A 27,837-nucleotide genomic window follows, 5' to 3' on the forward strand; every position below is an offset into this window, starting at 1 on the left:
CACCATCCCACTCATAGCCTGCAACCCTCCACTCAAATCCTGCACCATCTCACTCATAGCCTGCACCATCCCACTCATAGCATGCACCATCCCATTCACAGCCTGCACTATCCCACTCACAGCCTGCACCATCCCACTCACAGCCTGCACCATCCCACTCATAGCCTGCAACACTTCCCACTCACAGCCTGCACCATCCCACTCACAATCTCCAACACTCCACTCACAGCCTGCACCATCCCACTCACAGCCTGCAACACTCCACTCACAGGCTGCAACCATCCCACTTACAGCCGGCACCATTTCACTCATAGCCTGCAATCCTCCACTCACAGCCTGCACCATCCCACGAAACCTGCAACACTCCTCTCACAGCCTGCAACAGTCCACCTACAGCCTGTATCATCCCACTCACACCCTGTGACGCTCAACTCACAGCCCGCACCATCCCACTCACAGCCTGCACCATCCCACTCATAGCCTGCACCTTCCCACTCACCGCCTGCACCATCTCACTCACAGCCTGAACCATCCCACTCACAGACTGCAACACTCCACTCACAGCCTGCACCATCCCACTCATAGCCTGCATAATCCCACTCATAGCCTCCAACACTCCACTCACAGCCTGCACCATCCCACTCACAGCCTGCATCAGTCCACCTACAGCCTGCATCATCCCACTCACACCCTATGACACTCCACTCACAGCCTGCACCATCCCACTCATAACCTGCACCATCCCACTCATAGCCTGCACCATCCCACTCACCGACTGCACCATCCCACTCACAGCCTGCACCATCCCACTCATAGCCTCCAACCCTCCACTCACAGCCTGCCACATTCCACTCTTAGCCTCCAACACTCCACTCACAGCCTGTACCATCCCACTCACAGCCTGCAACACTCCATTCACAGCCTGCACCATCCCACTTACACCCTACAACACTCCACTCACAGCCTGCATCACCCCACTCACAGCCTGCATCAGTCCACCTACAGCCTGCATCCCACTCACACCCTATGACACTCCACTCACAGCCTGCACCATCCCACTCATAACCTGCACCATCCCACTCATAGCCTGCACCATCCCACTCACCGACTGCACCATCCCACTCGCAGCCTGCACCATCCCACTCATAGCCTCCAACCCTCCACTCACAGCCTGCCACATTCCACTCTTAGCCTCCAACACTCCACTCACAGCCTGTACCATCCCACTCACAGCCTGCAACACTCCATTCACAGCCTGCACCATCCCACTTACACCCTACAACACTCCACTCACAGCCTGCACCACCCCACTCACTCCCTGCAACACTACACTCACAGCCTGCACAATCCCACTCACAGCCAGCAACACTCCACTCACAGCCTGCAACACTCCACTCACAGCCTGCACCATCCCACTCATAGTCACCAACCCTCCACTAACAGCCTGCACCATCTCTCTCACAGCCCGCAACACTCCACTCACAGCCTGCACCATCCCACTCACAGCTTGCACCATCACTCTCATAGCCTACAACCCTCCACTCAAAGGCTGCACCATCACAGTCATAGCCTGCAACCGTCCACTCACAGCATTCACCATCCCACTCATAACATGCAACACTCCACTCACAGCCTGCACATCCCACTCACACCCTGCAACACTCCACTCACAGCCTGCACAATCCCACTCACAGCCTGCAACACTCCACTCAAAGCCAGCACCATCCCACTCATAGCCTGCACAATCCCACTCACAGCCAGCACCATCCTACTCACAGCCTGCAACACTCCACTCACAGCCTGCACAATCCCACTCATAGCCTGCAACACTCCACTCAAAGCCAGCACCATCCCACTCATAGCCTGTACAATCCCACTCACAGCCTGCACCATCCCTCTCACAGCCTGCAACACTCCACTCACAGGCTGCAACCCTCCACTAACAGCCTGCACCATCTCTCTCACAGCCCGCAACACTCCACTCACAGCCTGCACCATCCCACTCACAGCTTGCACCATCACTCTCATAGCCTACAACCCTCCACTCAAAGGCTGCACCATCACAGACATAGCCTGCAACCGTCCACTCACAGCATTCACCATCCCACTCATAACATGCAACACTCCAGTCACAGCCTGCACCATCCTACTCACAGCCTGCACCATCTCACTCCCAGCCTGCAACATCCTACTCACAGCTTGCACCATCCCACTCATAGACTACAACCCTCCACTGAAGGCTGCACAATCCCACTCATAGCCTGCAACACTCTACTCACAGCCTGCACAATCCCACTCACAGCCTGCAACACTCCACTCACAGCCTGCACCATCCCACTCACACCCTGCAACACTCCACTCACACCCTGCACAATCCCACTCACAGCCTGCAACAATCCACTCACAGCCTTGACCACTCCACTCACAGCCTGCACCATCCCACTCACAGCCTGCACCACCCCACTCACAGCCTACAACACTCCACTCAAAGCCAGCATCATCCCACTCATAGTCTTCACAATCCCACTCACAGCCTGCACCATCCCTCTCACAGCCTGCAACACTCCACTCACAGCCTGCACCATCCCACTCATAGCCTGCAACCCTCTACTAACAGCCTGCACCATCCCTCTCACAGCCTGCAACACTTCACTCACAGCCTGCACCACCCCACTCACAGCTTGCACCAGCCCACTCATAGCCTACAACCCTCCACTCAAAGGCTGCACCATCCCACTCATAGCCTGCAACCCTCCACTCAAATCCTGCACCATCTCACTCATAGCCTGCACCATCCCACTCATAGCATGCACCATCCCATTCACAGCCTGCACCATCCCACTCACAGCCTGCACCATCCCACTCACAGCCTGCACCATCCCACTCATAGCCTGCAACACTTCCCACTCACAGCCTGCACCATCCCACTCACAATCTGCAACACTCCACTCACAGCCTGCACCATCCCACTCACAGCCTGCAACACTCCACTCACAGGCTGCAACCATCCCACTTACAGCCGGCACCATTTCACTCATAGCCTGCAACCCTCCACTCACAGCCTGCACCATCCCACGCAACCTGCAACACTCCTCTCACAGTCTGCAACAGTCCACCTACAGCCTGTATCATCCCACTCACACCCTGTGACGCTCAACTCACAGCCCGCACCATCCCACTCACAGCCTGCACCATCCCACTCATAGCCTGCACCTTCCCACTCACCGCCTGCACCATCTCACTCACAGCCTGAACCATCCCACTCACAGACTGCAACACTCCACTCACAGCCTGCACCATCCCACTCATAGCCTGCATAATCCCACTCATAGCCTCCAACCCTCCACTCACAGCCTGCACCACCCCACTCACAGCTTGCACCAGCCCACTCATAGCCTACAACCCTCCACTCAAAGGCTGCACCATCCCACTCATAGCCTGCAACCCTCCACTCAAATCCTGCACCATCTCACTCATAGCCTGCACCATCCCACTCATAGCATGCACCATCCCATTCACAGCCTGCACCATCCCACTCACAGCCTGCACCATCCCACTCACAGCCTGCACCATCCCACTCATAGCCTGCAACACTTCCCACTCACAGCCTGCACCATCCCACTCACAATCTGCAACACTCCACTCACAGCCTGCACCATCCCACTCACAGCCTGCAACACTCCACTCACAGGCTGCAACCATCCCACTTACAGCCGGCACCATTTCACTCATAGCCTGCAACCCTCCACTCACAGCCTGCACCATCCCACGCAACCTGCAACACTCCTCTCACAGTCTGCAACAGTCCACCTACAGCCTGTATCATCCCACTCACACCCTGTGACGCTCAACTCACAGCCCGCACCATCCCACTCACAGCCTGCACCATCCCACTCATAGCCTGCACCTTCCCACTCACCGCCTGCACCATCTCACTCACAGCCTGAACCATCCCACTCACAGACTGCAACACTCCACTCACAGCCTGCACCATCCCACTCATAGCCTGCATAATCCCACTCATAGCCTCCAACCCTCCACTCACAGCCTGCACCATTCCACTCTTAGCCTCCAACACTCCACTCACAGCCTGCACCATCCCACTCACAGCCTGCATCAGTCCACCTACAGCCTGCATCATCCCACTCACACCCTATGACACTCCACTCACAGCCTGCACCATCCCACTCATAACCTGCACCATCCCACTCATAGCCTGCACCATCCCACTCACCGACTGCACCATCCCACTCACAGCCTGCACCATCCCACTCATAACCTGCAACACTCCACTCGCAGCCTGCACCATCCCATTCATAGCCTCCAACCCTCCACTCACAGCCTGCCACATTCCACTCTTAGCCTCCAACACTCCACTCACAGCCTGTACCATCCCACTCACAGCCTGCAACACTCCATTCACAGCCTGCACCATCCCACTTACACCCTACAACACTCCACTCACCGCCTGCACCACCCCACTCATAGCCTGCATAATCCCACTCATAGCCTGAAACACTCCATTCACAGCCTGCACCATCCCACTCATAGCCTGCAACCTCCACTCACAGCCTGCACCATCCCACTCTTAGCCTGCAACACTCCACTCACAGCCTGTACCATCCCACTCACACCCTGCAACACTCCACTCACAGTCTGCACCATCGCACTCTTCGACTGCAACACTCCACTTACAACCTACACCATCCCACTCACACCCTGTAACACTCTACTCACATCCTGCATCATCCCAATCATAATCTGCAACACCCCACTCACAGCCTGCACCATCCCACTCACCCCCTGCAACACTCCACTCACAGCCTGCACCATCCCACTCATAGCCTGCAGCCCTCCACTCACAGCCTGAACCATCCCACTCATAGCCTGCACCATCCCACTCACAGCCTGCAACACTCTACTCATAGCCTGCAGCATACCACTCGCACCCTGCAACACTCCACTCACAGCCTGCACCATCCCACTCACAGCCTGCAACACTCCACTCACAGTCTGCACCATCCCACTCACAGCCTGCAACAGTCCACTTACAGCCTGCACCATCCCACTCACACCCTGCAACACTCCACTCACAGTCAGTCTGTACCATCCCAATCACAGCCTGCACCATCCCACTCATAGCCTGCACCATCCCACTCACCGCCTGCACCATCCCACTCACAGCCTGCACCATCCCACTCACAGCTAGCAACACTCCACTCACAGCCTGCACCATACCACTCATAGCCTGCAAAATCCCACTCATAGCCTGCAACACTCCACTCACAGCCTGCACCATCCCACTCATAGCCTGCAACCCTCCACTCACAGCCTGCACCATTCCACTCTTAGCCTCCAACACTCCACTCAGAGCCTACACCATCCCACTCACGGCCTGCAACACTCCACTCAAAGCCATCACCATCCTACTCACAGCCTGCAACACTCCACTCACAGTCTGCACCAACCCACTCATAGACTGCAACTCTTCCCTCAAAACCTGACCCATCCCACTCATAACCTGCACAGTCCCACACATAGCCTGCCACACTCCACTCACAGCCTGTACATCCCACTCACAGCCTGCAACACTACAGTCACAGCCTCCACCATCCCACTCATAGCCTGCAGCACTCCACTTACAGCCTGCAGCATCCCACTCACAGCCTGCACCATCCCACTCACAGCCTGCACCATCCCATTTACACCCTGCAACACATCACTCACAGCCTGCACCATCCCACTCACAGCCTGCATAATCCCACTCATAGCCTGCAACACTCCACTCACAGCCTGCACCATCCCACGCATAGCCTGCACCAACCCACTTATAGACTGCAACTCTCCCCTCAAAACCTGACCCATCCCACTCATAGCCTGCACTGTCCCACACATAGCCTGCCACACTCCACTCACAGCCTGTACATCCCACTCACAACCTGCAACACTACACTCACAGCCTCCACCATCCCACTCACAGCCAGCAACACTCCACTCACAGCCTGCACCATCCCACTCATAGCCTGCAACACTCCACTCACAGCCTGCAAAACTCCACTCACAGCCTGCACCATCCCATATACACCCTGCAACACTTCACTCACAGCCTGCACCATCCCACTCACAGCCTGCATAATCCCACTCATAGCCTGCAACACTCCACTCACAGCCTGCACAGTCCCACTCACACCCTGCTCCATCCCACTCACATCCTGCTACACTCAACTCACAGCCTGCACCATCCCCCTCACAGCCTTCAATGTTCCACTCACAGCCTGCACCATCCCACTCACAGCCTGAAACCCTCCACTCAAAGCCTGCAACATCCCACTCAAAGCCTGCAACACTCCACTTACAGCCTGCACCATCCCACTCACAGCTTGCACCATCCCACTCATAGCCTGCAACACTCCACTCAAAGCCTAAATAGCCTTGTGTACAGAGTGCACCACCCCACTCTCAGACTACACCCTCCCGCCCACAATCTACCATCTAGCTCACCGTCTGCGGCACGCCACTTATTGAGGCCTATTTGGAAACTGCATTTTGTAGCACATTTAGTAGTGCTACTAAAGTACTATTCACATACTAGAAATTGCAATTCACAAACCTATATGAGAAGATATCCTCTTCTCTTATCTTTTATTTGTGGAAATTTCCACTTGGGAGGTAAAGAGAGAGCTGCTGTGAAATGGGGAATGGGGTATTAAGGAGGGGTAAAGGGAGGCATAGGGAGGAGTTTATATCTATCCAGAAAAGAGTAATCCCATACTGCATAGTCACATACTGCATTTCTAAAGTTACTACAGCTAAAAAAAATAACAAAACTGTAGTAAATGTACCCCAGTTCAAACCTGGAGTAAGTCCTCCAGTACTGCAACATCCTCCAATGGAAAATAATGGAGACAGGGATTTAAAATATCTCCTCCTAGGAAATAATGTTAAAATAAATGAATTTATTTTGACTTGGCTATATATATATATATATATATATATATATATACACGTGTGTGTATATATATATATCTCTATATGTGTGTATATATATATATATACATACATACATATATGTATACATATCTATAAGTTATGAACTATATATGTGTGTGTGAAACGTGGAATAGCCAAAAGTAGAAATCTGCAGAAAAAGTGTAAGAGTAAACTCACATGTATACATTTACTCACTTGTAAGTTTACCCTTTTCAATAGGCCCTGTAGTCTCCGCCACCTCACTTATTACCATAATCATAGTCATTGTAGTCTGACCCACTACATTCGTAGACTCCGACTCCTCAATAGCAGCCTCCACCACCTTACTCGTAGGCTCCATCACCTCACTCTCAGGCAGCGCCACTCCACTCACAGCCTGTATCATCTTATGCTGCACCACTTCACCCCGAGATTGCACCACTCCACTTACAGGTCATTCGAAATCACTCTCAGATTGCACCAACCTGTTAGTACCCTCAATGCAGCAGCCCATTCAAACCTTCAACCACCTTGTTTGTAGTCTTCACTAATTCACTCACAGCCTTCGTCATCTCACTCACAGGTTTCTCCACCTCACTCCTAGATTTCTCCATCTCACTCCCAGCCTACACTGTTTCACGGTCTATAATGCATCACTCAAAGAATGCTGGGCTCTTTCACTCACAGTCTGTGGCTTCTCACTCAGACCATGACTCCCTTATTTACAACCTTTAGACTCCTTCACACTTGCGCTGCCTCACTATCTATCTTCACCACATCACTCACAGTGGTCACTACGTCACTCACCCGGTAGACCGCTTCATCTATTCACTCTCACCATGAACTGCCTCAATGAAAACCTGCAGCACTGCATCATCTCTTGCACACCTCACTCACAGGATTTGCCACCTCATCTGCAGCCTCAGCCATCGCACTCAAAACCTGCACCACTCCACCCACAGCTTCCACCACCTCACTCACAAGCTGCAGCACTCTTCTCACAGCCGGCAGCACCTCACTGACAGCTTCACACTTTCATTGTCTATTTCACTCCACTCAAAGTCTGCTGGGTCTCTTCATTCATGGTTTGCAGTGCCTCACTCACAGAGTGAACTGTACCTGCTGCACTATTAATAGCTATGTCCCTCTGTCACTCACACCTCAGAGCCCTTGACTCACAGGCTGCAATGCCCCACTCACCTCAAACTTTCACACTCACACTTTATTCCCACTGGAACCTATATATATATTCGTAAAATGTATCTTGCAAACTGAACACTAGAAAAAGCACATTTAAGTTTTTAACTTTATGAAGTTCTGAGCTGTGATATTCCCATATTAAGTGTATGTGGTGATTTTCTTTGAATGTGCTAAGAGCACTCAGTCAGGCATGGATTAAAAATACTGTACTGATGACTGAGCACTTTTGCACTTCTTATTCAAAGGTCCCATGTGACTTTTGTACTTAATACATTGTACAGAGAAACATATGCTTTGACTGAACTTTACACTTAACGCTGGTTGTTAGTGTAAACTTGCTCACTTGCTGGGAACGATTATGCCAAACTGAGTTGGATTTTGCAAAACGTGAGAATCAGAGATTAAGGGGTAGATTTACTGAACTTTGACGCAACGCAGCAAGGTAAGTTGCTAAGCTGCATTGCACGAAAGGGAGAGAGCAGAAATGTGCCATTTTGATTAAGATATGGTACACTTCTGTCTCTCCTTGCTCTGGCGGATTTGTAGCACCAACAGGCACCTGTGCCATGTGATCAGTATTGTTTTTGTGCACGAAGGAAAGCCTCCCCTCACAAAACAATACTTAGAGGCTTATTTCCCTTTGCATATGTGCTGCAGAAGCAGAATATAGCCTTAGAACCCGCCGTAGCGGGCTCTACCGGCTATTAAAGGCCCGCTCCCGAGTTAAATGCCCGAGCCGAAGGCCAGGGCATTTAACAAGGGAAAGGGTCTTTAATAGCCGGTAGAGCCCGCTATGGCGGGTTCTAAGGCTATTAGAACATTCTGCCACTCAGGGCAGAATGTTCTCTTAAAAAAAACAAATTGCTCACGGAGCCCGAGGGGATTAGAATCCCCTCGGGCTCCGTGAGGCTTTGTTCACAGCTGCTGCTGTGAACAAAGCCCATTGGAATGTTGGCGCTGCGGACTTTTACCGGCCATTAAAAACCCGCAGCACTCCATTGTTTTCAATGGAGCTGCCACATTTCAATGTTCTAATGAAGCATACATGCAAAGAGGAAGTAACAAGGAGAAATAACGGTATGTCTGCTCTTTATGCCAGCCTTGGACAGGCAAACCATTCTGGCACAAACCCAGGTCTACTAACCTTAAAGAGCCCAAGTCAGATGGGCAGGCCACCTTGTACGAATGCAAGACATACACCTCCCAAAGACAGTGTTCTATGGTGAACTGGCGGGAGGCAAATGCACACAAGGTGGGCAGAAAAAGTGCTTCATGGACATGCTGAAAGTTTCTCTGAAAAGCTTTGGCATTGACCCGGACTCCAGGGAAATCCTAGTGCAAGACCGCCCCGCCTGGCGAAGCTGTATCAGCAAAGGCACTACCTCCTACAAGCAGAGCAGGATTGCAGAGGCGCAGAAGAAGCGTGAGCTGTGCAAATTCATAGCCAACTCTTTGCCAACCAACCCAGCAGAACACTAGTGCTCATCGTGCGGCTGAGCTTTCCAAGCCTGCATCAAACTGATTGACTACAGCCGGACAGTCAACCTCCTCAACTTAATGTCCTTGGTCATCGTCGACAACGACCAGTTATTCCCAGTTGTTCCAAACCTAATTCATTTAATTGTTCCAAATCGAATTCATTCCATCCACATGCTTGGATAGTTTTCATATGCATCATATAATTTCATCAGCATTCAATACGTGATTTTCTTTTACCAAAGTCATTTCTTATCCTTGTTTCCTTTTCCAAAATCTTAATGTACAAATGACGCCTACACCCAGTTCACCAGCAAGAAAACGTTATTATTAGTATTGAAAAAACACCTAAATATGGTGTGCTCGAAGCTGTCAAATTTTCCTCCCCCTCTTGTGCACCAATACTTAGTTTGTGTTTTTCATTTACTATTACTGCACAAAAAGGTGTGAGCACCACTTTTACCAACCACCCATAGGACTTTCATTGCAGATCTTATGAACTGAACAATAAAATAATTTGAAAATTGTTCAGCCGTGATTACAATGCACAGACCTAAGCCACATAGGCAATTTTGTTTTTTCTTTGACTATAACACTCTGTGGGTGGAAGTGTCAAAAGTGGGTGGTAATTAAACAAGCACTGGCAAAACCGATAGACCTCACCTATTCAAGACCTATTGCCTTTGCCGATGTGTTTTAGCCATGCTAAACACCATTATGGCTAAAAGTTAGTGGCTTACAGGAGACTGGCATGGAGGGGCGTATCACAGAGTGGAGTGGCACAGAGTGGAGTAGAGTGTCGTAGAGTGAAGTGGCATAGAGTGATGTTGAGTGACATAGAGTAGACGATTGTGGAGTGGCATAGCATTGAGAGGGTTGTCGTGGAGAGTCATTGAGGGGAGTGTCGTGGAGAGTCATAGATTGGAGTGTTGTAGAGTGGAGTGTCATGAAGTGGAGTATAGTGGATGCCATTTCATGGCGTGGAGTAGATTAGAGTGGAGTAGTGTAGAGTGGAGTGGGGTAGAGTGGAGTAGGGTAGTGGAGTAGTGAAGGGTGGTGTAGAGTGGAGTAAGGTGGCATAAAGTGGAGTAGAGCGCCGTAGAGTGAAGCATTTTAGAGTGGGGTGTTGTAGAGTGGAATGTCGTAGAGAGGAGAGGCATCTAGTGGAGAGTCAGAGAGTATCACAGAGTGTTGAGGCATAGAGTGGAGTGCAGTGCCACTGATTGGAGTGGTGTAGAGTCGAGTGGAGTAGTGTGTCGTAGCCTGGAGTGTCATAGAGTGGAGTAGAGTGGTATAGAGTAGAATTTCAGAGTGGAGTGCCATGGAGTGTTTCAGAGTGGTGTGGGAAGTCATAGAGTAGCATGGGTGACATATAGTGGAGTGTCATAGAGTGTCGTGGAGTGTCATAGAGTGGCATAGAGTGGCATGAACTGTCGTAGAGTGGAGAGTCATAGAGTTGAGGGGTGTAGAGTGGAGGGGCATAGAGTGGAGTAATGTGTCTTAGAGTGGAGGGCCGTATAGTGGTATAGAGTGTCAAAGAGTGGAGTGTCGTAGATAGGTGCAGAGTGGGAGGCATTGAGTGAAGGGGCATAGGGTGGTGTAGGGTGTTGTAGATTGGACTGGAGGGGTGTAGAGCAGAGAGGCATAGAGTGGAGGGGCATAGAGTGGAGTAGTGTCCCATTAAGTAGAGTGGAGTGACAAAGTGTAGAGTGGAGTAAAGTTTCAAAGCATGGAGTAGAGTGCAGTGACACTGAGTGGGGTTAAGTGGCATAGAGTGGAGTGACGTGGAGTACAGTGGAGTAGTGTGCCCTAGCGTTGAGTGGCATAGAGTGGTGTAAATGTGTTGTAGAGTGAGTGGCACAGAGTGGTATAGGGAGGAGTAGAGTGCGTGGCCCGGAGTGGCATAGAGTCGTATAGAGAGGAGTACACTGTCATAGAGTGCAGTGGCATACATTGGAGTAGAGTGGAGTAGAATGGAATAGAGTGTCAAAGAGTGGAGTGACGTAGAGTGGGGACATAGAATGTAATGGCGTAGCATGGGGTGGAGTAAAGTTTAGTAGAGTGGAGTAAAATGTTTCAGAGATAAGTAGAGTGGAGTGGTGTAGAGTGGAGTTGCATAGAATGGAGTGTCATAGAGCAGAGTGTCATAGACTGGAGGGGCATAGAATGGAGGGACATAGAGTTTCATAGAGTGGAGTGACATGGTGTAGAGTGGCGTGAGGTATAGTGTTGTAGAGTGGAGTGGGGTTGAGTGGAGTACAGTGTCATAGACTGCAGTGGGATAAAACGGAGTTGTTGTAGAGTGGAGTAGAGTGGCATAGAGTGGAGTAGAGCGGCATAGAGAAGAGTATTGTGGCATCAAGTAGCAAGGGGTAGAATAGAGTAGAGTGCTACAGAGTGGGGTAGAGTGGCGTAGAGTGGAGTGACGTAGAATGTCATGAAGTGGAGTGGCTTAAAGTGTCGTACAGGGGAGCGGCACAGAGTGGCATAGAGTATCATAGAGGGGCTTGAGTGGCCTAGAGTGGGGGGGGGCATAGTGTGGAGGGGTGTGGAGTGGAGGGGCACAGTGTGGCATAGAGTGGAGTAGAGTGTTGTGGAGTGGAATGGCATAGAGTGGAGTAAGCATGGTGTAGTAGTGCATTGCTATTACAGACAACATATTTTCAATTTAAATGACCGTTACATTTGCACAGTCATGCAGTTGTACTGATAAAACCATACATTGCACAAATAACATGTGGCAAAGGCATCACCTAGTGTATTGATTTGTTTAGATTGCATGAACATATTTGTTTCCTGCACACCACTTCCAAATGAGACAAAAATTGACTTCATTTGTGCTTTCCTTAGTCTGATATATTCTGAAATATTTGCGCACTTCATTTACAGACATTTACATTTTGTTGTATGCTAGAAAAAAGCCTTTCCTTTCACAACCCCAGATTGTCAGATAAATCATCTCACTTTGAAGTCAGAGAAAGAAAAGTAAACAGCAAGCTCCCTCAGAAGACAGAGCCTGCCATTTGACCTCTGTCTTTAAATGCACATTAAATGTAACATAATAAGTGCAAAATGTAAAGACCTATTTACAGTGAGCACTCATGGAAGAATACAGTAAAACAGGCTATGCTCCACAGGAGGGACACAGACTTGCTGGGCAGCCTAAAATAAATAAAACCACAAAATAGAAAGTAAGCAAATGTGAGTTACAAGCCCCAAAGCCAACGGTAAGCAATGAGTGGAATGCATTCTTAGGTCAGTTTTCAGAATGTCCTCAAGAAGTCCTTGGCAAACACTCCTTTGACCCAAAAAGCATCACAATGTCTGTCACGCATGTCTATCATGCAGGATTTTTAAAAGTACTGACCCTAAAATAACTCAGAGTGTGAAGGGGCAGTAGGAGGAGAAGGAATAAATGGAAGGTCGAGAGTTATTGAAGATGGCAAAAAGAAAGGCTTGGGCGTCAAGGTTGAAAGGAGCATAAACAATCCATTCTGTATTGCCAGAGCATGCCAGGTATACCCATTTGCCTTTCATTTTCTTCCATTTTTGTTTCTCCCCATCCTTCAGCTTTACCCCCTCTCTGTCATACTACCTGCATCTTTTACATCTTTTCTGCCATTTCTGTCTCTCATCCCTCACACTGAAGCTACTTCTATTTCTACCCCTAGATCTGTCCTACTCCAGTATCTCAACTCTCTTTCTGATCTTTCTCCACCACTCATCCCTCTCACTGAAGCTACTTCTATCTCTACCCCTCCACTTTTCCAATCTTTAACTCTACCTCTCAACCTATACTATCTCCATCTCTACCTCCCCAACCTCTATATCTCACTCTTTCTCTGACCTGTCACTACCTCTGATTCCTCTCATTGAAGCTACTTATATCTCAAACTCTACTTCTGTCCTACCTCTTTCATCTCACCCCCAACCTTAAATCCATCTCTTCCATCGGACATAACTTTCACCTCTCTTCTGCCTTCTCCAGCTCGCAATACTATCACTTAAATTAGCTTTAACTCTGCCTTATCAGCTGTCCTAACACTGTCTCTCAACTATCCCCATGACCTTTCTCCATTTGTGATTCTTCTCCTTGAAGCTACCACTGTCTCTACCTCTCCACCTGTCTTATTCTTATCTCTCTGACATTTCATCAGCTCCGATTTATTTCACTGAAACTATCAGTATGTCTACCTCTCCACCTATCCTACCTTTATCTCTCATCTCTTTCTCTGATTTTTCTCCATCTTTAATTGGTCTCACTGAAGTTACCTCTAGCTTTACTTCTCCACCTATCTATCTCTCTCATCTGACCTTTCTCTATCCCTGTATCTTCTCACTGGAGTTACCTCTGTTTCACATCTTTATCTGTCCTACCTTTCTAATCTGTCCCCCTGACGTTTGTCTATCTCAGATTCCTCTCACTGACACTACCTCTCTACCTCTCCACCTGTCCTACCTCTGTCATTGCCCCTCTGACCTTTCTGCATTTCTGTTTCCACTCACTGAAGCAACCTTTGCCTCTACCACTCCATCTGTCCTAAATCTCTCTCACATCTTTCCCTATGACCTTTTTCCATCTCCGATTCTTCTCACTGAAGGTACCTCTTTCTCCCTTTTCTCCATCTCTCGTACCCTCACAACTCTCGCTCTCTGTGGCCTTTCTCCATTGGTGATTCCTCTCACTGTCACCTCACCATCTGTCCTTCCTCTCTTAACTTTCTCTCAGACCTTTCTCCATTGCTGAATCCTCTCACTTGAAGTTAACTCTTTCTCTTCCTCTCCGCCTGTCCTATCTCTGGCTCTCACCTTTCTCCCTGACCTTCTTTTATCTCTGAATCTTCTCACTGAACCAACCTCTAGCTTTGCCTCTCCACCTTTCCTACCTCTGCTACTCATCACTCTCTGACCTTTCTCCATCGCTGTTTCTTCTCAGTGAAGCTGCCTCTAGCTCTACCTCTCCACATGCCATACTTATTTCTCTCTTTGAACTTTTTCCACCCCTAATTCTTCTCACTGATGCTACTTCTATCTCTACCTCATCACCTGTCCTACTCCTATATCTCGACTCTCTAACTTTTCCCCATCTCTCATCCTTCTTACCAAAGCTACCTCTATCTCCACATCTCCACCTGTTCTACCTACAGTATATCTCCACCTTTCCTACATCTGCTCTGTCTCTCACCTCTCCTTCCAAACTTGCTCCATCACTGATTCCTCTCACAGAAGCTACGTCTGTCTCTCATGTCACCACCTGTCTGACCTCTATTATCTCTCCCTCTGAACTTTCGCCATCTCTAATTCCTCTTACCTAAGTTACTTTTAACTTTCACACCACCCTCTGACCCTTCTCCAACTCTGAAGCTTTTCACTGAAATCTCACTGATATTACATGTCTCTCACATCTTCATCTATCCTACTCCTCTCTTTTTTCCCCTTGATCTTTCCTCATGCTGATTCCTCACACTAAAGCTACCCGTCTCTGCCTCTCCACCAGTCCTACCTCTAACTCTCATTGCTCCCTCTAATCTGTCTCAATTTCTGATTCTTCTTAATGAAGCTACTTCTACCTGCATCTTTCTAGATATTCTTCTTCCATCTTTCAACTCCCCCTTTTAATTATCGTCATCGGATTCCTCTGACTGAAGCTACTTTTTATCTTTGCCTCCCCACCTGTCCTCCCTCTTTCATCCCTCCTTCAGTTTCATCTCCATCTTTTCTATCTCTATGACACTACCTACTTCTTTCTCCTCTCCTCTGCCATTTCCATCTCTCAATCCTCTCACTGATGCTACCTCCATCTCTACCTCACCACTTGTCCGACTGCTATCGCTCATCTCTCCCTTTGCCTTTTCTCCACCTTTGCGTCATCCCACTGAGGCGACCTCTATCTCTACCTCTCCACCTCTCCTACTCCTATCTCTCAACTCTTTGTCTGACATCTCTATCTCAGATTCTTTTCACTGATCCTTCCTCTCCACCTGTTCTACTCATAACTCTGATCTCTCTGACTTTTCTCCATCTGTCTCATCTCACTGAAGCTACCTCTATCATTACCTCTCCACCAGTCCTACCTTTGTCTCATCACTTCCTCTGAAATGTATCCCTCTTTGATTCCTCTCTCTGAATCTACCTCTGGCTCAACGTACCACTTGCCCTACCTCTCTCTCTCATCATTCCCTCCAACTTTGTTCCATCTCTGATTGGTCTCACTGATGCTACCTCTATGTCTAACTCTCTATTGCTCCACCAGCCCTAACACTATCTCTCATCTCTCCCCTTGACCATTCTCTATCTCTGATTCTTCTCCCTAAAGCTACCTCTGACTTTCATGACTTCCTCTGTCCAAATTCCTTCTCTGACCTTTCGCCAACCATAACTCTTCTCATTGAAGCTACCTCTTTCTCTACCTCTTCCCAAGCCCTCCATCTATCTCTCATTTCTCCCTCTGATCTTTCTTCAGCTGATTCTTCTCACTGAAGCTACCTCTAGTTCTCCCTCTCCATCTGTTCTACTGCTATCTCACATATCTCCCACTGATCTTTCTCCAACTGATTCTTCTCATAGAGACTACCTTTGTCTCTCATGTCTCCATCTGTCCCACCTCTCTCATCCCTCTAGCTCTGGCCTTTCTCCATCTCTGATTCCTCTCATTGAAGCTACTTTTTCTCTTGCATCTGTATTTGCCCAAACTCTCCCAGCTCTCCCTCTGACTGTTTTCCATCTCTGATCACTTCACGGACTCTAACTTTATCTTTCACCTCACCCTCTAGCTTTTCCCCATCTTATTCCTTTCACTTATTCGACCTCTATTTCCCAATGCTACTTCTTTCCTTCCTCCAACTCACATCCCTCCATCTGCCCTATCTTCATTTCTCACCATTCCTTCTGCCCTTCCTCCATCTCTCATCTCTCTCACATTTCCATCTCTCCTCTCCACCTGTACTTTCAGCTCTCTTCCTGTCTTGTCCTTTCTCTAGCTCTAATCTTTCCCTCTACCCTGCATCCATCTTTCTAAACTTGGTATCTCTAATTTGTCCAAATTCAGCTGATTTGTGCAGGCAGCTGGTGGTAGTGATCACTGGCACTCAGGCAATCATTGTCCTGGACGCTGACTTAATTTCCACCCTCAGTATTTGGCCCAGAGCAAGGCAGAAAAAGGCACAAAATGGAGAAACAAGAAAGATACCAAAACAGTGGCAGACTGTGAACTCTAGAAAAGGAAAGGAACCTACAAGAGTGAGATAAATAGACAAGAAGTACAGGATCCTATGACGCTTCTTCAGGACCTACCTGTTCCTATCAGTCACCCCTCTCAACTAGAGAACGGGCTTCATGGGATCAAGCAGGCCTGTTGCCAGGTTAACAACAGATTTGCGAATAACCGGTGTCAGATATGGCACCTACCCCCTGAACAGCCAGTCCGGGTTAAAGTGAACTCTAGTAAGTGATTGATGACGTCTTGACTGTGAGCGTTAGATTGCAGGAGTCTATATTTGCTGTTTTTTCCTATTGGAGAAGTCTAATGATATAGTAGGCCCTGAAGAAGCGTCATAGGATCCATGTGGACCAAAAGAGACGCAAAACATGTCGACCGCATATTGAGGAACGTCTGACAATTACCGACTCCCTCTACATTCTATCATTGTTTCCAGTGAGTGTTTGAGCATTAACTCTATTTCACTCCCATGTTATTTTTTAATCTTGGCCATCACCCAACATCAAAGAATAAATGAATATTTAGTGAGGGTTCTGAGCCAATTTTATTCTTTATTTTGGTTTTTCTCCTTTCTCTTCGGACCCATATTTGGTTCCGCGGCATCATCGACAACAAAAGATCTCCGGCAAAGAGCTCCCCTTAGGGGGGTGCCCGTCAGACATTGCAGCACCGGTCTGACGAGGAGCTGTCCGATGATGAAGCATGACACCGAATACGGTGTGTGAGGACTCTTGCTCCTATTGATCAGGACTCCCTAGTATTCTTTTCATTTTTTCTTGCTTGGAACAGTGTATTGTATTATACCACTTGTTTTATCTTAAACATTAAATTGGTTAGCACATTTTGCACCGGTGTATCTTAATAATGTGTGTATTACAAATTTACAATAATGATATATTCACTGTGCTTTCTGTTGCAGACTGGGCCCTCATAGTATATGTCACTATTCCTAACTGTGCCAACCAGGATCAATTTCTCTTATACACACAGGCATCTGCAGTAATGGCATTAACCAATTGAGGTATCATAACGTAAAAGAGTGCACTTCTCCCCATTAAACTGCCATTTAATTTTCATTTAAGGTGTATGTGTGCTTATGTTATACTTTGAATGTAGTTACCTGAAGGTGATCGGCCAACAAGTACATCCATAATATTCTGATCCTTTCAGCCAGGTCTCTAACCCAACCATACTCACTGACTCCTCCCCCATTGCACTTAGGATCACAATTTCCATACTTTTTAATGAATATCAACAGCTAAAAATAAGCAGTGTGCTAGAACTTTGAAACAGCTTAAGCACTACTTAAACGCAGAACTTTTTTCACAACACAATTCTCTCCATCGCCTTTTTTTTTATACTTTTCACTTGTCGAATTCCTCCATCAGTAGAGTGACCAGGCGTCTCGGATTTGCCAGGAGAGTCACGGTTTTCACAAGCTGTCCTGGCTGATTTCTGCAAATTTAGTACATGTCCTAGTTTTCAGAAAAGGTTGACTGAAAACAGAGGGAGGCCCTGTTTTTACGTGTTCCAAGGCAGCACTAGGTAGCAGCAGAAACCAGTTTGATAACATGCATGAGCTTGGTTTTAAAAGTACTATTTAATTTATATCCTTAATGCCTCATTCTCTGCGGTTGTATGTTCATTCTCTACGTTTGTATGTTTATTATTGTTGTCATTAAAGGGGCCAGTTCATGTTCTGGTGGACAGTGCTAGTAAAGTTGCTATAGCACAACACTTTACTCCCGCCGTGGTGAGGGCATTCTAACAACCAACTTTAGAGAAGCCTGCCAGCCCAGTGGACTTCTGTTACATTTCCAGGACCCTCCATTTCGGCGGTTCCGGTCAACATGACAGAGCCATATATCAAACCTTCAATTTTTTTTACATGCAATAAAGAAAATCCCAAAGCAGGATTTCCTTTTTGAAAGCAGAGAAAAACAATGACACTTCTCGCCATACAACATTTTTTTCCCAAGACGTGGGGGTCATTTTGCAGTTTTCACTGCCCGTCACTAACAGACAGAGAAAGCTGGTCCTGTTTTTGTTCACTCTATATAGGGCAGGTAGACACACGGACAAACCTCCAACAGCCCTTACTCCGTCGGGCAGTTGGAGGGTATATAGGCGACAATGACGGAGTGGTCACTGTCATCTACATATTGATGGTCCGCTCGACTCTAGATGAGTAGGGAGGACCTTGAGGGTGGCAGAAAAGGTACTCTGTCGCTGTTGTGATGGAGTACCCTTTCTGTCAACATCTAAATCAGGACCTAAGTCTTTCTGTGCGCCTCGGTTGATGTAAAATTGTAACCCTTCTCCTATATTTGTGAAATGTCTCGGTTTTTTTTTTTCACAATCTGGTCACCCTATCTGTTAGGCCATTTCTCACATGTCCATGTTCTTGACTAGAGGTAAGCGATCCACTGAAAGCTTGCGCCAGGCTCAAGCCTGAAGCCTGGCTTTGGTTCAGCTCTGGTCCTGTTGGAGCCTGGAACCCATAACGAGCAGAGCTTTCAATTTGTTTCTGCCTACCTCTATTCGTGTACCACGGATGTGGAGTTAAGGCCAGAGCAGTCAACTCTGGATGCTGGGTCTCAGCATTGGCTCAACAACCTGTGATTCTGGACAAAATATTTCATCTCCCCATCTATACAAACAACGAATAGTGACCTTGTGTAATGTAACGTGTGCTCATGTAAAGCACCAATACTTTCGGGTCGAGTTCACACTATACAAAAAATGCAGAAAAATGCAGAGGAAAAAACAAGCCTCAACATAAGGAAAATATATACATACCTATACCCATTTAGCATCTGATCTGTACAAAGTGAAACCAGAAAACCTGGTTAAATCGTGGCTTCCATGCCTGGAAACTGTGTGACCTTAGGCAAATATTTTGTTTCAACAAAACTCCTTTTTCTTCAGTATCGCTTATGAAGGCACTTTAAGAATGCGGGTTCAGAATACCACCAATTGTACAAAAAACTTTTATGCTTGATTTTTATGCTTGATTTAATAGACTAGAACCCTGGTCCTCTGACCTTCCATCGCTACAACGCAGAGACCCTCCATGCGCTGAACACAGGGCGCTCCACCACCTTCCATTTCGCATCACCCAGGGATACCCATGGACCATTCTCCTGTTTCTACTGCCACACACCTTCACCAAGCACCGGACCCTCCTGCCACGGAGTCATTGAACACCAACCTGGGATTTAAGTAAAATAGTGCTGCACCCAGTGCAGCGCCACTTTCCTAGCGCTCCTTAGAGCTCCCCTACAGCCACTATGTGTGTGCCATATTTAAGATACAACGCATCATGGCGCAGGGTAAGGGGGCAATAGCGTCAACATTTGTGACACTATTGTTGTACTCTTCAGGGTTAGCACCAAAATTTCACAGCTAACCCTGAACAGTACATATGGGCCCACTGTAAACACTGGTGTGCCCCCTTTTAATGCCTGCTCTGAGCAGGCGTTAAAAGTGCTGAAAAAATTACGCAAATACATTTCTTAGATTTCTTTGCGCCATTATTTCATCCCTGCTATCGGAGGGGCCGCCCCCTTTGTATACATTATGCCTGGGGCAGGCATAATGTAGCGCAAAGGGTTACAAAGTGGTGCAATGCATGCATTGTGCCACTTTGTAAGTATGGTGTGGGGAAAAGGTCACCTTAGCGCCACCTTAGCATAAGAAAATGACGCTAAAGGTGGCGCTAGATCCTCTTAAATCTGGGCCTATTGCTTTTGATAGAGTACTTCACAGTACAGTGCTATAATGTGACGTATTAATGTCAAATCTTCCACATGCTAAAGGAATAAACTTTTTTTTATTTCGAAGAGACTTTATCATATTTTACTTGACATTTGGTCTATGATTTACATGGCAAACATTTTCAGGTCTGGGCTTGTGCACGGGCTTTAAGTTCCCAGCCAGACCACTGGCTCGGCTCTACCGGTTAATTTGTTGGGTCGTCCTCATCTATTCCCAACCCCTCCTTCGTCTTTGACTAATATCCTCTGTAGCAGGCTCTTTAAACCTTCACGTCAACTCTGGGCTAGGGTGACCAGACGTCCGAGATTTCCCCATCAGTCCCAATTTTTAGAGGTCTGTCCCGGTGTCCCGACGCTTCTCTTAATTTTAAACAAATGTCCCAGTTTTTAGAACAAAGGTCAGATCATTACATAAATGTCCCGTTTTTTGGGACAAAGGTCAGATTATCTAGGGAAGCATAAGTTAAAGGTATGCTCTCCTTTAACAGACGCCTACAAAGTATGAAATAATTAATTTACCTGTTACTGTCAGGCAACACAGTCCCCTGTCTGCTCCCAGTAGATAGAGCGGGGAGCAGAGAGGTGGGTGGGGGCGGGTTGGGGGTGCAAGGTGGGAGGTCAAGCCATAGCTAATTTTATATGTGTAGTCTTGTAAGTATGTGTGTGCAAATATATATAGATATGTATATATATATATATATATGTATATATATATATATATATATATATATATAAACACACACGTATAGGCACGCATTCACAAAGCTACGCAAAAAACGGGACATGCCAGATATAAAAGTGAGTGTAAAGTCTTTAGTCCTTCTTTTATGTCCGACCTGTCCCTGTTTTTGCTCCTCACAATCTGGTCACCCTACCCTGGGCCTCACTGCACCCCCCTATCAGGGCGTAGCTTTAGTGTGGATATTTGGGTGTTCAGTCCCCATAATTAATGTATTCTGCAGTAAATAGTAGAGAACAGGTGCTTTCAGTTGGATATGGCGCGGTGGCTCTAGGATTTAACCTAGGATTTGTACATGGATACACTGACTAAAGCACACACATACACACACTCTCCTTTCTGTTTTGAAGTGTTTTAAATATTGGTTATTTTACAAAATATTTTGTTTTATCTAGCCTAACAATGTGCACTACTCGCTCTTTTTACTGCCCCTTAGGCCGCCTTCGAGTCCAGCTTCTCAGATAAGAATGCTAACAAGATATCCCAGCGTGATTGCTGGGAAACCTGAAGCTTCAACACCCCGCCCCCGACGAATGCTTACTGTGCAAGCTACTCCCCTGCCCCTATACACACACGGAACCTGAGCAACTTACTGCCATTTGTTTTTACTGAGGCACATCAGCAGCAGGCCTTTCTGCCCTTCTCCGGTGTCTCGTCCTACCCACCCCCAGTGGGCGGACCTTTCCCTGGTTCGCTCTGACCAGAGTCCTGGCCAGCAGGCCCTTGTCCCTTCTCCATGCCACGCCCACACCCCGCAGCCGGGCCCCAGCTCGGTTCAGGAGCCAGGACAGGAGCCCTTACCGCAGCAGGACGGCTGAGCTGCTGGTACCGACAGCTGTCGATGGCTGTGAGCACTGGAGGAACCCGGGAGCCCAATTAATCGGATTCAATTAGAGGCCGAGCAGCGCAAGGCACGGCTGACAACATCCGCAAATCACAACATACCACACTTGGGAGCACGCTGTGGGCGAATCTAGGGAATTTAGGAATCAGAGGGGTCGATTAGGGGGGAAGGAAGGGGGAGGGGGGCGATGGCCATGCTTAGAGCCCCGGAGCAGATTTCTAATCCCTGCAATGCCATTTTGCCAAATCGTATGATTGTGGGCATATCACGTATTTTCTCCTTCCCTGGTGGCTATGCTTGAGGTATTTGGATGAACCTCTGTATCTAGATAAACATATGCGTCCCTTGTACAACTTTGCGTTGCCGCCCAGAACACAGCGGGCTTTGCTTCCTTCCTAAGCGTCCTCTCTAGGGAAACGTTTATTTCAAAGAGAATTAAGCAGAAATTCAACCTAACCTGTCCGTCTGTCAGATAAAGACGCATCGCTGATCTGAAGAGGCACATTTATTTAAAATACCAAACGCATGTGCAGACTTTGCTACCTGTCCAGGTAAAGAACACTAACAAAGCAATTATGTTATCATAATTATAGCCCAAACCGGTACAGCCACGAAATCACAAGGGGCACGAATGTATTGGTATCAGCTCATCCAAGCAGTCACAACGGCAGTCACACCATGATTGTGACATCACGGCTGTCTGCAAGACCTATAGTTACTATATCTTTAACACTGGGATTTTGAGGAGTATGGTCTCGCCTCGTGCTATTTGCTGTTTGGTGTATCATTCCGATTCCCACACAGCGCTTGCATTACAACGCAGGAGGGACTACTTTACGTCTCAAAAGTACACTTCATTATCACGCATTAAATTGTTTATCTGATAGATCCGCTACATACAGAAAGCAAACTTCCCCTCACAGGACCATGCTTTGACTCATATTGGAGAGAGACGAACAATCCGACTTCTGGCTTCCGTGCCATGTACCGGGGCTCGTGTACTCGGACGGGGTGTACTTCTGAGCAGAAAGCACAGCCGTGGGCCCCGTAGCCAGTCCCGGGCTGCGGCGCTGACACAACGGAGTGCGTTTAAAGCAGCGGAGAGCAGCGCCCGGGGTTTTTCTGCATTGATGAATGAGCTCTTAAATAAATCACCCACCAGGAAGAGGCGGGATCGATACATTGAGCACCAAAAAGAGCCTCATCTGCCGCCGAGATAGAGCTCCCCCTCCCCCAGTCGCCCCCACAACACATACACACAAATAGTAAAATACAAAGAGGTTGATCATACGGGCAGAACATGTCATAGTAATGTCATTACCATTACTTGGCACATTTATAGGCATGATAAAAACACACTTATTTTTTTGCAGCTTTTATAGCGCGAACTCGGCCCAGAAAACGCTATAAAAAGTGTGTGTGTGTGTATATATATATATATATATATACACACACATACACTGCTCTAAAAGACGCCAGCAGGCACTAGTTCTCTGGATATTACCGCTAACTTTTTTTATAGCGTTAAAGAAAATGAAGTTGTGTTTGCCTTCACTCGGGCCGCAGTACAAGTGGCGATGTGACAGGAATGACATTTTGGACACTTCATAGGTACAATCCGGGGTGAGAGAAGAAAAGGTGAAGGCGCAAAGAAGAAACGGTTTAAAATCTGAATAATAATAATAGTAACTAATATTATTAGTTATTTTTATTGCAGCTATGATAACGCGGGGGTCAACAATCGTAAAACTAATATTAAGACATATCAGCGATATTATTAGTAAACGAAAAACACAATCTCAAAGCTACTTTTGCGTGAGTATAATACAAATATTGATATATGAACAAAAACGCACACGTTTTCCGCCTTTTATTGCCCTAACTGAAACTGACACGCCAGGAGGAGGCTGTAAAACCTTTTGCAGCCACACCGCCTCGTTCGCATAGTGGGGTCATAAAGACCACTAATCGGACTTTGTAAATCTATGAATGATTACATAACAAATACATATCGGTAAATACTAGTTAATGGAGGAACGAAAAGTTGCATTACTATGATGTTTTTTCGGAAACAACACGAAACACCAAAACATAAAAATGCAATCATTGTATCCTGACCCAAGAACCGTAAAACTCCTTCAGCTCGGGACATCGCCGTCTCTGATCCTTAAAACAACCCCCAAACCCGGCGAACCGGGCTCGGCCCGGTGTCCGCCGCCCAGGCAACACTTGTTGGACCGTCAGAGCCTGCTCACTGCAGGCAGTGGGCTCTGGGTGTGCGGGTGGGGAGATGTCGGGACGTGGATAGAGTTGCTTGTGAGAGAAAGCAATCCACGACCCCCCACTCCACCAACACACACAAGCCGTCTGAGGCGCTCTAAAGTGTGCACCAGGGCAGTGTGAGTTGAAGTTACGTCCCACAGACTCGCGAGGGCCGCCTGTCGCACCTTCAGATCAGCATGAATAAACACAGCCGACTTCAGGGTGGTGATGGAACCACTGAAATACATTAAGTGAAACCTGTTAATATGGATAACTTGAAATGCGAGTCATAAAGCGGTTTTCAGTCCCGCTCATTGTAAGGGGAGCTGCGGATAACACCGCGCAAATCGGAGAATGAATGCAACTTTCCGGGAAAGAGGTGTCAATGAGGGGCTGGACCACCAGAGGGCGCCAGAGATCCTGGATTGCTGCCTGCCTCTTCCAGTGCGCAGGGCGGGGCCCCAGCTTTGTGGCGAGGCACATCCGTCAACCTCGAATCTATACGGTACTTACTCCCTGAGCTGGGCCACTTCAAGCGCGGGGCCCGTCGCGAAGATCTGGCCAAGCTTACAAGCCGCAGTGGTGACTCGCTGGGAGTCTCTGGGTAGAGGCAGCTTCCGAAGAACAGTATCGGACCACTGGGCTGCAGTCTAGCACGTCTGAACCCCTCCATATAACTCCACACATAGCTTCAGAGCATGAAGTGTCAACTCTGGGAACTAACAAGTGACATTTTAGGTCTCGGACACTACAACCGAAGCTACCCCGAATACCAGGGCGAACAATTGAGTAATTTGTTTACTTTTTGCTATTTATTTCTTTATACTTGTATAGAAAGACGTATACAAAATGCAAGCTATAATAAAGACAAAAGAAAACATTCCTACTAAATGGGTTACATGGTATTAGCATTATTTATGCTGGAGAGAGTGCCATTAAGCCAAGTTACAATATGCATGTACCCTTTCCGTTGTCTGCAGACCACTGTATTGTAATTACCCATTTGTTATTTTATCAGTTATCTAACTAAATCACTCTATTATCCTGTTGGTTTATGTATGCCTTTATGGCAATTCTAAATAAATAAAATAGAATAAATACATACACAATAAATGTATATATGAATAATTTGTGAGAGTGTGTGAATCCCTTTGACCCGATGCAATCTATTTTTGCCTGTATTTTCAACTCCAATATGGCTTTCGTCCACAGCACAAAATATGATTTTTTTAAAAACAGGGACATCATAAACAGACCTTCGTCTGATGCCCATGCTTTTAGGAAATTAAAAGGGTTCAATTGTTTATTATCTGTAAAGTAGATGTCTCATAACATTTTACAAGTGCATTTCAAACATTTGTGAATGTTGTAAAGTTTCGTACTCTCCCTAAATTTCCTCTGCATGCCCCTGACCACTTCTCGAACACTCCCTTATTTTCATGATAGCATCTCTTCGAATTCTTGCCCCTTCAGTACATCCTGCTGTGACACAAGTACCATAGTTGGCACTTTATACACATTCCAGGTTGATGTTTCTGAGCTTCATTATTCTTAACTTGTATGTCTGTGGCTTTGTGAATCACATGTCAGTTACACAGGTATAATCTATGGTAGGTTTTAGGAAAAAGTTAGATTTATCAACGACTAAACTTTTTGAAGAGATATTTTTTTCAGATAAATATTTGCTATTTTTAGAATTGCCTGAATATTAAAGCTATTAATGTACTTAAATAATATTTGGCCACCCAAATAGCATCATTTACAAGTGCAAACTCATGTTAGTGTTTCAGATAACATGAATGTACGCTCACAAACTGATTTAACATGTAACATTGTATATTGTACCATCATTATTACAGATATAATCACATTTCACAGGGGTATATTACAGGCATATCGAAACACATACTCCTGCACAAAGTGGTGCTCATATTTGAGGTGAAAATGAACAGCTCCAGCAGTGGTGTGATGGTGTATTGTTTTCTCTAGGCAAAAGAAAGTTCCCCACGGAGAGCCAAAAAAAGGTTACACCATGCGAGTGCACTGAAGTATAAATATTAACTCATTCTGAAATATGCAATTGTTGAAACTTCCAAATCTATAAATGTTCATGCATTTGAGATATCTTTGGAATGTGAGATGGCTTCCCAGGACTACTCCTGGAATGCTTTTTGCTCCAAACATAGTCGTGAATTCATGAAAGTACATTTTGAACTTCCATTATGAATCAATTCGTAGTCGATTTAGTCACTTAACTGATAAGAGCATGTGGTAGGCGGAGAGAACCAGTCTTCGATGGACTGCACTGGGATTATGAAAGATCAGGGGCTTAAGTTCCTCATTGGGTATTCTGAATTTGGCAGATGCAGGATATCTGCCTAGGGGCGGCTCCTCCATGAGGGCAGAGGAGCGTCACCCCAACCCCCTGCCAGCAGCGACAGCTGCAAATTTTTCACCAAACAACGATAATAAACTGTGTTTATTATCGTTGTTTGGTAAAAGGGCGGGGCCACTGGGGTGACAAGCAGTGAGGGGGAGTGCTCAGCACTCCCCCTCAAAGCGCATGTGCGTTTGGCCGGCCATCTCAGGCTAGCCAAACCCACATGCAGTGTAGGCTCTCTCCAGCCTAGCAACACAATTGCTGGGCTGGAGAGAACCTGCACAGGCTCCCAGTCTGCCTGGGAGCGCCCTGGCTGGGAGGGCGCTCCCAGCCAATCCTGATGCTGCTTTGAGCAGCGCCACGATTGGCAGCAGGGCAGGCTGGAAGCCTGCAGTCGACAAGGGACAGAGGAACAGCGCGCGGTAGACGAGGTAAGTGTTTGTTTTTTATTTTTTTATTTCGAATTTAATTTTACCCCCGCGCGCCGCCCCGTCCCTTTACCTTGCCACAAGCCGCTACTGTATCTGTCATAATACGCCAATGTCCTGATTTTCTTATTTAGAGTGTATATGTGGGTGTGAATTGTATTTAAGGCGGGCAGCACTTCTGCCACTTTTTTGCCATCATCCTACATCAGCTATACAAGCTATATAAGCCCCTTTCAGGCTTTTTGTACTATGGGAAGTAGCGTGTGTACATTTTCTTTCATAGTTACCGTATTGTACAAAGATTGTCCTGTAATGAATACTACTTCTCACCACCCAAACATCATCATAGAACTGTAGCCGTCTCTTGGAGAAGGGTTTCATTGGTGCCAATGCTGCCAGAATTAAAACAGTAGGCTTAAAATATATACTCTCTTGCATATGCCTCGGATGTCATGTGTACAGCCTATCAGTGAATAGTACGTGCACCTTGGTTTCCAAATTACAACAGGGGATAAGATTCCAAATGTCATTCACTCTTCAACTA

The sequence above is a fragment of the Pleurodeles waltl genome, chromosome 1_1 (genome assembly GCF_031143425.1).
Source record: "Pleurodeles waltl isolate 20211129_DDA chromosome 1_1, aPleWal1.hap1.20221129, whole genome shotgun sequence".
NCBI classification, from domain to species: Eukaryota; Metazoa; Chordata; class Amphibia; order Caudata; family Salamandridae; genus Pleurodeles; species Pleurodeles waltl.